Source organism: Apodemus sylvaticus, chromosome X (genome assembly GCF_947179515.1).
Source record: "Apodemus sylvaticus chromosome X, mApoSyl1.1, whole genome shotgun sequence".
Taxonomy (NCBI): domain Eukaryota; kingdom Metazoa; phylum Chordata; class Mammalia; order Rodentia; family Muridae; genus Apodemus; species Apodemus sylvaticus.
In genome coordinates this window covers 90,407,475-90,421,375 of record NC_067495.1, presented here as the reverse complement: position 1 = coordinate 90,421,375, position 13,901 = coordinate 90,407,475, and positions in this window count along the sequence as shown.

The window sequence follows — 13,901 nt, the reverse complement described above, 5'->3', positions numbered from 1 at the left end:
TTCATGGGCTTTAAATCACTGCATAGGTTACAGTTGTATGAAGATAAGCTCGAGGCAGCCTTCTGTGGAGAATACATAACTTATTTAAGGAAAACACTGTCATTTGTAAAAGCTCTGGGTAGGTCACATGGAATTTTACAGCAAAATGTCTATGCTGTGAGTATATATTCAACCTAGTGCTATTTACTCATGTTTTTGTATTTTAGCAGTTTAATGGGGGAGATGGTTTGAAAAAGCTTAGAAAAATGAATGCATGGTGTTTTCTGAGCTTTTTGGGAGGTTCCTATTTTTTATTTGATATATTTTTATTTACATTTCAAATGATTTCCTCCTTCCTGGCTCCCCACTCCCCAAAAATCCTATAAGCCCTTTCCCCTCTTCCTGTTCCTAATCCACCCCTTCCCACTTCCCTGTTCTGGTACTGCCTTATACTGCTGCACTGAGCCTTTCCAGAACCAGGGGACATTCCTCAGTTCTTCTTGGACATCAGTTGATATGAGGATTATGTCTTGGATATTCAAAGTTTCTATGCTAATATCTGCTCATCAGTTAGTGCATACCATGATTGATCTTTTGAGACTGGGTTACCTCACTTAGTATGATGTTCTCCAGCTCCATCCATTTGTCTAAAAATTTCATGAATTCATTGTTTCTAATGGCTGAATAAGTACTCCATTGTGTATATATACCACATTTTTTGTACCCATTCCTCCACTGGGGGACATCTGGGTTCTTTCCAGCTTCTGGCTATTATAAATAGGGCTGCTATGAACATAGTGGAGCATATATCCTTATTACATGCTGGGGAATCCTCTGGGTATATGCCCAGGAGTGGTATAGCAGGATCTTTCAGAACTGACATGCCCAATTTTTTGAGGAACCGCCAGACTGATTTTCAGAGTGGTTGTACTAATTTGCAACCCCACCAGCAGTGGAGGAGTGTTCTTCTTTCTCCACATCTGCGCCAACACCTGCTGCCTCCCGAGTTTTTAATCTTTGCCATTCTGACTGGTATGAGGTGAAATCTCAGGGTTGTTTTGATTTGTATGTTGAACATTTTTAAGTTGCTTCTCAGTCATCCAAAGTTCTTCAGGTGAAAATTCTTTGTTTAGCTCTGTACCCCATTTTTAATAGGGTTATTTGTTTTGTCTGGGGTCTTAACTTCTTGATTTCTTTGTATATATTGGATATTAGCCCTCTGTCAGATGTAGGGTTGGTGAAGATCTTTTTCTAATTTGTTGGTTGCTGATTGGTCCTTTTGATGATGTCCCTTGCCTTACAAAAACTTTGTAATTAGAATTTCAGAATAATTTCTCTTATGAACATCGATGGAAAAATACTCAATAAAATTCTTGCCAACTGAATCCAAGAACACATCAAAACAATCATTCACCATGATCAAGTAGGCTTCATCCCAGGGATACAGGGATGATTCTATATATGGAAATCTATCAATGCAATTCACTACATAAACAAACTCAAAGAAAAAAAACACATGGTCATTTCATTGGATGCTGAAAAAGCATTTGACAAAATTCAGCATCCTTTCATGCTTAAAGTATTGGAAAGAACAGGAATTCAAGGCCCACACCTAAACATAGTAAAAGCAATATACAGCAAACTGGTAGCCAACATCAAACTAAATGGAGAGAAACTTGAGGTAATCCCACTAAAATCAGGAACTAGACAAAACTACCCACTCTCTCCATATCATTTTAATATTGTACTCAAGGTACTAACTGGGGCAATTAGACAACATAAGGAGGTCAAAGGGATACAAATTGGAAAGGAAGAAGTCAAACTATCACTATTTGCAGATGATATGATAGTATACTTAAGTGACCCAAAATACTCCACCAGAGAACTCCTACAGCTGATAAACAACTTCAGCAAAGTGGCAGGTTATAAATTCAACTCAATCAAATCAGTAGCCTCCCTATACTCAAAAGATAAACAGGCTGAGAAAAAAATTAGGGAAATGACACCCTTCACAATAGCCTCATCCAATATAAAGTAGTTTGGTGTGACTCTGACCAAACAAGTGAAAGATCTGTATGACAAGAACTTCAAGTCTCTGAAGAAGGAAATAGAAGACCTCAGAAAATGGAAAAAAATCTTCCATGCTCATGGATTGGCAGGATTAATATAGTTAAAATGGCCATCTTGCCAAAAGCAATATACAGATTTCAACGCAATACCCATCAAAATCCCAACTCAGTTCTTCATAGAGTTAGAAAGAGCAATTCTCAAATTCATCTGGAATAACAAAAAACCCAGGATAGCTAAAACTATTCTCAACAACAAAAGAAATTCTGGGGCAATCAGTATCCCTGACCTCAAGCAATACTACAGAGCAATAGTGTTTTCTGAGCTTTTGAAAACAGAATCCAAGGAGGACAAAATAAATTTTCTGAGAATTTGTCCTATTGAATCCATACTCAACATATGAAATTTCCTGAAAGAACTGGTATAGAATAATAATTATCATTTTATCTCCTTCAGTGTTATGTTTATATTTCAAAATATTCAAAAACACATATTTGATTGACTGTATTCTCTTTCTGTCTCATGCATGGGAGGTACACAATAAATATTTATTTTATACATGAATGCATAAGTTGTTAGTTTCTTTAAAAATGCTGAAGAAGTCTTATTCTAAAGTAACACTGAATTTGAATTCAGTCATAACATTAGTCTAGTATTTTTAATGATTCAGCCAGGGAGGTCATATGAAATTTGGCAAATCACAACACTTTGAATGAAACAGACATCACCTATAAAATAGGAAGGTTGTTACTGAAATAAGCAGCAACAATTTCAACCCAGTAATCAAATTAGAATATGCATTTTGATACATTTATTAGCCATGTTTTAATATAAAATATAGCATGATATAATATTTGTGAAACCATTGCATGCTCCATTTATGCTTGGTGTTATGATGCAAAACCAAGCATGATCTTGTCCTTCATTCAGAAACCAGCACATTAATGAATTTAATTTTTATGGACTGCCTTTTGTTCCCTTTGAAAATAGGATTAGTGAGAGGATTTGAGATGGATATTAAGATATTAAATAGTGTTAGACTTGACTGACTAGTTTAAATAGGTTGAAAACTGTCTTCTAGGATCTTGGGAAGTATTTTTTTGTTTTCACAAATAAGCTGTGAATTGTCATAGGCCTTTATATGACAGTGCTCAAAATGTCTACTAATTGTGGTGGTTGATTACACTATTCTCTAAAACCTAGAAATAAGGTCCAAAACATGAAGTTAAAATCCAGAAATGTTAAATATACAAACCAGGACACTAAATATGAGTACTGTAGCTGAAAGATGCTACTAACATTTTATAATTTATTTTTGACATGGTGAAGAGGAGCTATTAGACTATAACCTGTTTATTATCCTAACTGACCAGCAAGACAGTGTTCTTAAGTTCTAGGTTTTAAATTTTATAAAAGGTAGAATAATGTAAAGCTGGACACTACAATTGGTATGCTTTATTCTCTGGAGATTATTGAAGTGTGAGAGAAGGAATACCACTTTGAGCTAAGAATTCTGACGAACTGTCAAAGAAAGGGAAGAAACAGAGACGTGGAGGTGTTGATAATAGCATGTCACTTAAATTCTTATTGCTAATACTCTTCAATGATAACAGCCCATAAATTTACAGGTCTTTGAGACCATTTGGAACATGTCTTAGTACTCCAATATATGTTAGGTTCTTAAACACTAAGTCAATGAAATAGTAATCATGTAAAATACATCTGAATTTATATAACTATATAAAAAGAAAAATATTCCCACTCTAGCCCAGAAAAGGCATGAAGAGATAATTAAAACAGAATGAGCCCAATTTCTTTTCTCTACTTTCTTAAATTTCTGTGAGACTAACTTGCTAAACCATCTGATTTTATTTATGTTACACAGTATTTACTATAGGGTTGTATACAACTTCATTCTTTTACTTACAAGTAAAAATTTCCCCAGAAGGTTATTTGCAATATCTATGAAAACTGGGATTATAATACATTGGGAAATTTGTCATAGGGCTGACATCTAGTAGTAACAATTCGCCTCAAGGAATTGCATTTTTCTTCTGGCCATTTAGGACTTCCTGATACAGACTTTAAGACCACAGAGATAAAATTAGACATCTGTTCTGTATCTTGGCTAGAAGTTCCCTTCCCCCTATTTTTCTTTTATTCTTATTTAATATATTATACCCTGACGGCAGTCTCCCTTCCATTCCCTCCAGTCTCTCCTCCCTACCTCCCCTCTCCTCCAGAACTGACCAGCTATGCTTCCCCTCACAAAAGTGTAGGCTTCTCAGGGACACCAACTGAACACTACATAATGAGCTACAAGAAGGCCAGGCACATACCATCATATCAAGTCTGGACTAGCCAACCCTGTAGGAAGAAAAGGGTCCCAAGAGCAGGCAAAAGTGTCAGGAACACCCTCTTCTCCCACTATTGGGATTCCCACAAGAATGCCAAGCTCTTCCACCATAACATATCTGCAGAGGAGCTAGGTCAGACCCCTACTGGCTTCCTAATTTCTGAGTTTCCATGATCAGTTTATTCTATAGACCATGTTCTCAGTGTAACTGATACATTTGGTTCCTCCAATCCTTCCTCCCCCATCTCAGCAGGACTCTCAGAGCTCAGCCTAATGTTTGTCTGTGGCGCTCTGCCATCTGTTCATATCAGTTGCTAGATGAAGTCTCTTCATGAGAATTTTGCTAAGCTCCTGTTACAGCATTTTCTGCAGTCATGACTAACTATAGGTTGGCATCTGTATCCCCAGTCCCTCCATACTTAAGGGCTTGCCTGGTTACAGAATAGGGCTAGTTCAGGTTCTATGTTCCCAGTTGCTAGAAGCCTTTGTTAAGGTTACTCTCATAGATTCCATGGAGTTTCCATTGCACTAGGCTTCTCCCTTGCCTTGGAAATGCCTCCCAATTCCTACTGTTTCTCCCAGTATTTTCTCCTTCCCTCCCACCCACTTGATCTCTCTGCTTCACAAGCCCACCAACCACCAGTCCACTGAAAAATCTATTCTAGTTTCCCTCCCCAGACAGATTCATGGTTCCACTCCCAACCCTCCCCCCAAACCCCACCCCCTGCCACTAGCTACACCTTAAGCCCTTCTTGTTACTTAGATTCTCTGGGACTGTTGACACACACTTGTCTTTTACTTAACTGCTAGGATCTGATTTTAAATTAAAAACCAAATAACAACAACAACAACAATAAATTTTGAGCTTTGATATTTCTTCACTTCATTATTTATAATAATTTATTGACTGTGGGACTTTTAGCACTGAATGACTGAACATTTTTTAACATTTTAAATTCCTTTTTAACTCTCCTCCTACTGTCCAGCTTGATAAATTGCAATTATCGTGGTACTCAATATGTCAGAAAGTATAGATGACTATTTTTTTACACATCAATTCAATTAGGTTAGGTAATTCTAAGAAAAAAAGAACCAGGCAGTGGTGGTGCACGCCTTTAGGCCCAGCAATTGGGAGGCAGAGGCAGGCAGATTTCTGAGTTCAAGGCCAGCCTGGTCTACAGAGTGAGTTCCAGGACAGCCAAGGCTACACAGAGAAACCCTGTCTTGAAAAAAAAAAATCAAGTAACCCATACTAAAATTTAAGCATGCCCTAATAACATATAAATATTTTTGTATTTAGTGATTTTTACTTATTTTACCATATTTTTAAATTTTTTTGTGAATTTTACATCATGTAACCCTAATCCCACTCAATTCCCAGCCCCAGTCCTTCCATATTTACTCTAAACTCTTGTAACACACACACACACACACACACACACACACACACACACACACACACACACACATACATATAAAGGAAAAAACAAATCACATCCTGAAAGCTGTATTATATTACACATATTCCACAATACACACGTGTATTTTGCTACTCCATCAATATTAGACTTTAATAGAGATTCTGCTGAAATATCCTGCTGTTCCCCTGAGTAATTGGGCTCCTACTGCTTTAACTCTGTAGGGATGGCCCCTTCACATGCTCCAGCAGCTCATAAATAGAGTAGGAGTTGGGGTGGGCCAGCTCAAAGTCCCCAACCTGGGCTTGCGTGGTAGCTGAGTTGGTTAGGCCATCAGCTCTCCCAAGTCACCTGGGCCAGCTCTTCTGCTCTTCCCAGGCAAGGGGCTGGGTAGCTCTGCTCAGCCTATATCAACTCTGGTGCCACACCCATGCTATGGTGGCAAGTGTGGGGTTGGGCCAGCACAGGGTGATACACATCAACATGGGCAGCCCAGACCCAGAAGGATCATATGGCCTTTAGTGTTACTATGGGTCAGAGCCATTGACATAAACCCCCAGCTGCAGAAGGACCACAGGCTCTTACATGACACTGGACAGTAGCATGGGTCCAGATATCACCATGGCGTCAGATAGCAGTGTAGGCCTCTCACATCAGGCTGTTCCTTACTGCCTTAGGTTTCCAGTTTCTCCTCTTAGTGTACACTGTTCTGCTTTGTGTTGTTCTTTCCCATCTTTCCATGACATATGTGCTCATCCTAGTGGCACTTGCCCAAGCCTACACCCAGAAAGGCAACAGGCTGGGATCACAGTCCCTGGCTGTTTTCCATCTTGGCCTACTCTAGTGCCTGTATTTAGTTTTTATGATTATTTTTATTTTTTTCAATATCCTCGATGCCAACCACCCATTGCTGATTTGATCATTATAGTTTGTATACATGTATTGGAATATCATTATTCCTAATATAGAAATATATATTACTTTCTGACAATTAAAATCAAAATATTGGTTCAAAATAAATTCTCTTAAGAATATAATGGTTAGAAATCACATAAAATTTAGAAAATGTTGGAAACAATAATTGTTTATTCATTAATTAATTTATTGGTCTAACCAATTAAAATTAGTTGAAAAGTATGATAATAATCAGTGCAGTTACAACCAGACTTAGTTAATAAGGAATGCATACCATGTAATTGCAGAATTTATGAATAATAGGGATTCATAAAAACATACAGTTACATTTTAAATAAAGGATTGATGGTTTGAAATCACATCTTATACTCAGTTTGTCATACCACTGCTAGTCTGTGGTTTTTGTAAACTTGTGTGATAACTGTTTATTTATAAATTGTTGAGTAACTCCTTTGTCTTTGTAAATCATTCCATCTACTATGGGAGTATAAAATGAGAAATAAAATCTAGAACCCAATCATGAGAGAACAGCAGGCATCAAAATGAGTGATATTGCAGACATGAGAATAACAACTTAGTATATAATTTGTGCCAAAACTACATCTTTTCTAATTAATTTGAAGAAACTTTAACACACCATTATGTGGTTTCCAAGTAGCGGGGGAATATATTAAGCATTCTGCTTGCCTTATGAAGCAAGTAACTGACACAGCCAGTAGACAAATCCACACTGTCAATTCATTGCTTTTAACAACAACAGTATAAAGGGCCTTATTAAGCTTTATTCTCTATCAATATTCCAAGACCAGTAAATTCAAACTTAAATAACTGCATATACTGAATATAATTTCATTTAATTATCTCTTCATGATGCACACAATTACATATTTAAAGTAATGATATAGGTTTACTTAGTGTTGTGTGGTATTACAGGAACTGAGAAGCCTGATAATGGGTAGGACTACATAAAAAAAATTACCACTTGATGAGTCAGTGTAGAGGCTATCAATTCATATGAAATGGGACAGTTAAAATGATGTTGTACATATTTGTAGGTTTCAGATATATACTTGTGAATTGAATAGATTTTCAATTAATCATGGATATTCAAGTTATGTTTTAATCTTGTGATATAAGCCTTTACATAAACCATTGTACATGTTTAACAAAGTAACTCCAAAGACACAGTTGTTATGGGAGAAATTATTGGCCCTAAAGTGAGATCCATTGTACATGTTTAACAAAGTAACTCCAAAGACACAGTTGTTATGGGAGAAATTATTGGCCCTAAAGTGAGATATGGAGAGGAAATAGTTATATTTCTCAGAATGCATGAAGGAAGGCAAGGATGTTTGGAGTTAAAGAACAGCCTGAACTACATAGCAAGACACCATCAACAACAAAACAAAAAAATTATATATGTGACAGTGTAGGAATATCTTCTTGAAGAAAAATGAGTAGGTGTTAATTGGGTTTAGACTGTAAATATAACAGAGTATGTAAAGCTTAGTAGGAAAGCATGGTATATTCAAAGGATGATAAGAAGATCATTGTGACTGAAAAAGAAAGCAAGATGGTAAAAGGCCTGAAATAAACATCTAAAGATAGGATAAATAAAGGTCTGGGTTCTGAATATTATATCAGGGAGTTATATTTTTACCCAGAGGACAATGGAAGCAATAAAGCTGTAGGGAGAGAAATGGCATGTTACATTTGTCTTTTAGGAAAATGCTTCTATGTTGCACCTGTCACCAGTGAAGGAAAACACAGAGAAGTACTGCAATGCTTTAAGCCCCAGGTAAATACAAGAAGTTTATAAAGCATGATTGAGTTTTGAATAATACTGGGATGTAAAATCTATTAACAACAGATAAAACTATTCAACTAGAGCTGTGATTTTGCACATGGCATTTATATAAAGGTCGCAGTATCTTATGTAAGCAATAACTTAATGAGATCCATCCAAGAATGTAAGTAAATACATATAATATCGGTATCTGCCAGACATAATCCAACTCCAAAATACTTCCAGCTAAATAATAGAGAAAGATATGTTCTTCCCTTATTCAATTTCTTTATGTGTCATTTTTGTATCATCCAGTGGAATTAAAAGCAACAAAAGTAAATATTGTTTATAGAAAATTGAGTATGGACAGAAAAGTTGCTGAGATTATTTTTATCCTTTTGTAATGTTATTATTTTATTCACCAACCTGGAAGAATTGTGCTCTAAAATCAGTATTCTACACCAGCCACCTCACTACATCTTGAGTTTAAACCTTAAAAAGCTGCCTTCTACAGGTTCTCCCGGGACTTCATTACTAGAATGATGCAATCATTCAGTTGAGCCTTTAGGGCCTCAGAGTGATGGGAAAAAAATATCCAACTATCCCACTGTGTCCTTTAGCTGCCACTGATAAGACTGGTACTACATATACTCTAGGTAGAATAACTGCCCTGCAACTATGGAGATCCAACATTACAACATTAACATTTCAGGATTTGCCAGTTAGAACACAAAAAAGCTGATTTTTATTTTTGTATTTATTTATTAATTTATTTACATACCAAATGCTGCCCCAGTCACCCATAAGAGTCCCTCTTCCCTTCTTCCTCCCATTCTTCTCGGAGTGGTTAGGGACCTCCTGGATATCTATCTACTTGGCATATCAAGTTTCTGCCAGATTAGGCTCATTCCTTCCCCCTGAGACCAGACAAAGCAACCTTATTGGAGAAGAAAATACAACAGTCAGGCTACAGCTTTAGATCCAGTTGTTTGTGGAACCACTTGGAGACTTGTTGCATGTCTGCTACATATGTGCCTGGGGCCTCCTTCAGCCTGCCTATGCTCCTTGGTTGGTGGCTCAGTCTGTGAGAGCTCCCAGAGGCCCAGGTTATTCAAATCTCTTTGTCTCCCTGTAGGGCTCCCATCTCCTTCAGGGTATTCAATCCTTCCTGAAACTCTTCCACAAGAGCCTCTGGCCTCTTTCCAAAGTTTGGCTGTGGGTATCTGCATCTATTTAGTCAGCTGCTGGATAGAGCCTTTCAGAGGACAGCTATGCTAGGCTCCTATTGGCAAGCATAATAGAGTATCATTAATAGTGTCTGGGATTGGTGCTTGCCCATGGGATGGGTCTCAAATTGTACCAGTTATTCGTTGGCGGTTCCCTCAGTCTCTGCTCTATCTTTGTCCCTGCATTTCTTTTAGACAGGATAAATTTTGGGACAAACATTTTGTGGGTGGGTTGCTATCATTTCCCCTCCAATGGGGGCCCTACCTGGCTATAGGAGGTGGCCTCTTCAGGTTCCATGTGCCCAGTGTTAGGCATCCTAGCTAAGGTCACTGATGTTTAGTCCTGAAAGCCTCTCCAATTCCAGGTCTCTGGGACTTCCTAGAGATCCCAGTCGCCCCATCCCTGGCAGCTACAGGTTTCCATTCATTCTCCTGGCTTTCTGGTCCTCTATCCTGTCTCTTCCTACATCTGAATCTGTGCCACCATTTTCTCCCCCATCCTCCCACTTCCCTCCCTACCTCTGTCTCCTGTGACTCTTTTCCCCCTTCTAAGTGAAGGCATTACCATCCCAGACCAATAGTGATTAAAACTGTATGGTATCAGTACAGAAACAGACAGATTGATCAATATAATAGAATCAAGGACTCAGAAATAAACTCACACAAATATGGACACTTGATTTTTGAAAAAGAAGCCAAAAGAGTATAATGAAAAAAGAAAACATCGTTTACAGATGGTGCTGGTTTAACTGCATGTCTGCATGTAGAAGAATGCAAATAGATACATATTTATCACCTTGAAGAAAACTCAAGTCCAAGTAGATCAGAAGTAAAACAAGAATGAATGCCCTAGTGAAGATGGTTTTTTGGGGAGTGGGGGGCTAGTAAAAGGGAAATCATTTGAAATGTAAACAAAAATATATCGAATAAAAAAGTAAAATTTTAATTAATTAATAAAATAATATTTCATTTTATTTTTAACTTTTTTCCTTTTTTTAAATTTTCTATATTCATTGTTTACATTCCAAATGCTTTCCTCTTTCCCAGTTCCCCCCTCCCCATATGTCCCATAAGCCTTCTTCTCTTCAACTATTCTCCAATCACCTCCCTATTTTTCTCTGTCCTGGTACTCCCCTACAATGCTGGATCAAACCTTTACAGGATCAGGGCCCTCTCCTTACTTCTTCATGGGAGTCATTTGTTATGCTAATTTTGCCTTGGGTATTCAGAGCTTCTGGGCTAATTAATACCTACTTATCAGAGATTGCATTCCTTTGTGATTGGGTTACCTCACTTAGGATATTTTCCAGTTCCAACCATTTGCCTAAAAATTTCATTAATTCATTGTTTTTAATTGCTGAGTAGTATTACATTGTGTAAATATACCACATTTTTCTGTATCCATTCCTCCACTGAGGGACATCTGGGTTCTTTCGAGCTTCTGGCGATTATAAATAAGGCCACTATGAATATAGTGGAGCATGTATCCTTATTGCATGCTGGGGAATCCTCTGGGTATATGCCCAGGAGAGGTATAGCATGGTCCTCCCAAAGTGTCATGTCCAGTTTTCTGAGGAACCGCCAGACTGATTTTCCAGATATTTTAAAAGGCTGTGTTTAATGTATGGTAGTGGAACTTTTCAGCCTCCTCCTCCTCCTCCTCCTCCTCCTCCTTCTTCATCTTCCTCTTCCCCCTCCTTCTTCTCCTTCTCCTCCTCCTCCCCCTCCTCCTTCTTCTCTCCTTCCTCCTCCTTTTCTTTAAATTATCTTTAATCCTTCTTTACAGTCCAGTTGTTATCCCCTCCCAGACTTCCCTCCCAAAGTTCCTAGTCCTTTTCTTCATCTCCCATTTCCAAGAAGATCTCACCCCCCTACCCTACTCCCACACACTGCCACCCTGCCAAGTCTCCCCATTCTCTGGGACCACAAGACTCAAGTCTCAAGTGTTAGGTGCATCTTCTTTCACTGAGGACAAACCTGGAAGCCATCTACTGTAAATGTGTTGAGTACCTCAGATGAGCAACTGTATGTTGCCTAGTTGGTAGCTCAGTGTCTGAAAGACCTCAGGGGTCCAGGTTAGTTGAAACTGCTGGTCTTTCTATGGGGTTGCCCTCCTCCACATCTTCTTTAAGCCTTTCCCTAATTCAACCACAGGATCTGATTCATTCAATTGCTTGTTGGGCCTCTCAGCAGGCAGCAATGCTAAGCTCCTAACTGTAATAGCATCAGAATTACTGTCAGGCCTTGCAGCCTCAGCTTGAGCTGGATCTCAAATCAGGACAGTCACTGGCTCTCCCTTTCCTGACTCTTCTCCAGTTTTGTCCCTGTAGTTCTTTTAAATAGGAGCAATTCTGGGTCAGAATTTTTGACTCTGGGATGGCAACTCCATCCCTCCACTTGATGCCCTATCTTTTTACTGGAGGTAGACTCTATAAATTCCCTTTTCCCACTATTGGGCTTTTCATCTAAGTTTCTTTCCTTTGAGTCCAGAGCATCTCTCACCTCCAAGGTCACCGGTACATTCTAGCCCCTTGCCCCACCTCCTACCTTCTGTGGATGAGGTTATCTGTTTCTATTTATTTTGCTGGCCGTTAGGGCTTTACTCTTTTTTAAAAATATTTTATTTTATTTTTATTCAATATATTCTTTATTTATATTTCAAATGATTTACTCTTTCCTGGATACCCCATCCCCATAAGTCCCATAAGCCCTCTTCCCTCTCCCTGTTCACCAGTCAACCCCTTCCCACTTCCCTGTTCTGGTATTCCCCTACACTGATGCACTGAGCATTTCTAGGATGAGGGGCCATTCCTTCCTTCTTCCTGGGCAGCATGTGCTATGTAAGTTGTTTCTTGGGTATTCTGAACTTCTGGGTTAATACCCGCTTATCAGTGACTGCATTCCATGTGTGTTCTTTTGTAATTGGGTCACCTCACTCAGGATGACATTCTCCATTTCCACCCACTTGCCTAAGAATTTTATGAATTCATTGTTTTTAATAGCTGAGTAGTATTCCATAGTGTAAATATACCACATTTCCTATATCCATTCCTCCATTGAGGGACATCTGGTTCTTTCCAGCTTCTGGCTCTTATAAATAGGGCTGCTATGAACATAGTGGAGCATATATCCTTATTACACACTAGAGAATCCTCTGGGTATATGCCCAGGAGTGGTATAGCAGGGTCCTCCGGTAGTATCATGCCCAGTTTTCTGAGGAACCACCAGACTGATTTCCAGAGTGCTTGTATCAGCTTGCAACCCCACCAGCAGTGGAGGAGTGTTCCTCTTTCTCCAGATTCTTGCCAGCACCTGTTTTCTACTGAGTTTTTTATCTTAACCATTCACTGAAACTTAAAAAAGAAGCTGGAGAAGAGCCTTTAGCACATGGGCACAGGGGAAAATTTCCTGAACAGAACAGCAATAGCTTATGCTCTAAGATCAAGAATTGACAAATAAGACCTCATAAAATTACAATGTTTCTGTAAGGCAAAGGACACTGTCTAAAGGACAAAACAGCAACCAAAAAATTGGGAAAAGATCTTTACCAAGCCTACATCTGACAGAGGGCTAATGTCCAAGATATTCAAAGAACTCAAGAAGGTAGACTCCAGAGAGCCAAATAACCCTATTTAAAAAATGGGGTACAGAGCTAAACAAAGAATTTTCTCATGAGGATTATCGAATGATTGAGAAGCACCTAAAGAAATGTTCAACATACTCAGTCATTAGGAAAATACAAATCAAAACAACCCTGAGATTTCACCTCACACCAGTCAGAAGGGTTTTACTCTTGTCTTTGCCTCCCTAATACCTGATCATGTTTCACCATTCCCCTCCCTGTCCTCTCACTCAGGTCTCTCCAGCACTCTGTCCCCCATAATTGCTTTCTTCTCCCTTCCAAGTGGGATTGAAGCATTCTTATTTTGGCCCTTTGGCTTGTTAACCTTCTTGAGTTCTGTGAATTGTATCCTGGGCATTCTGTATGTTTTATCTAATATCCACTTATTAGTGAGCATATATCATGTGTGTGTTTTTTGGGTCTGGGTTACCTCACTCAGGATGATATTTTCTAGTTCCCATCCATTTGCCTGCAAAGCTCATGGTGTCCTTGTTCTTAATAGCTGAATAATATGTCCTCGTGTAAGTGAACC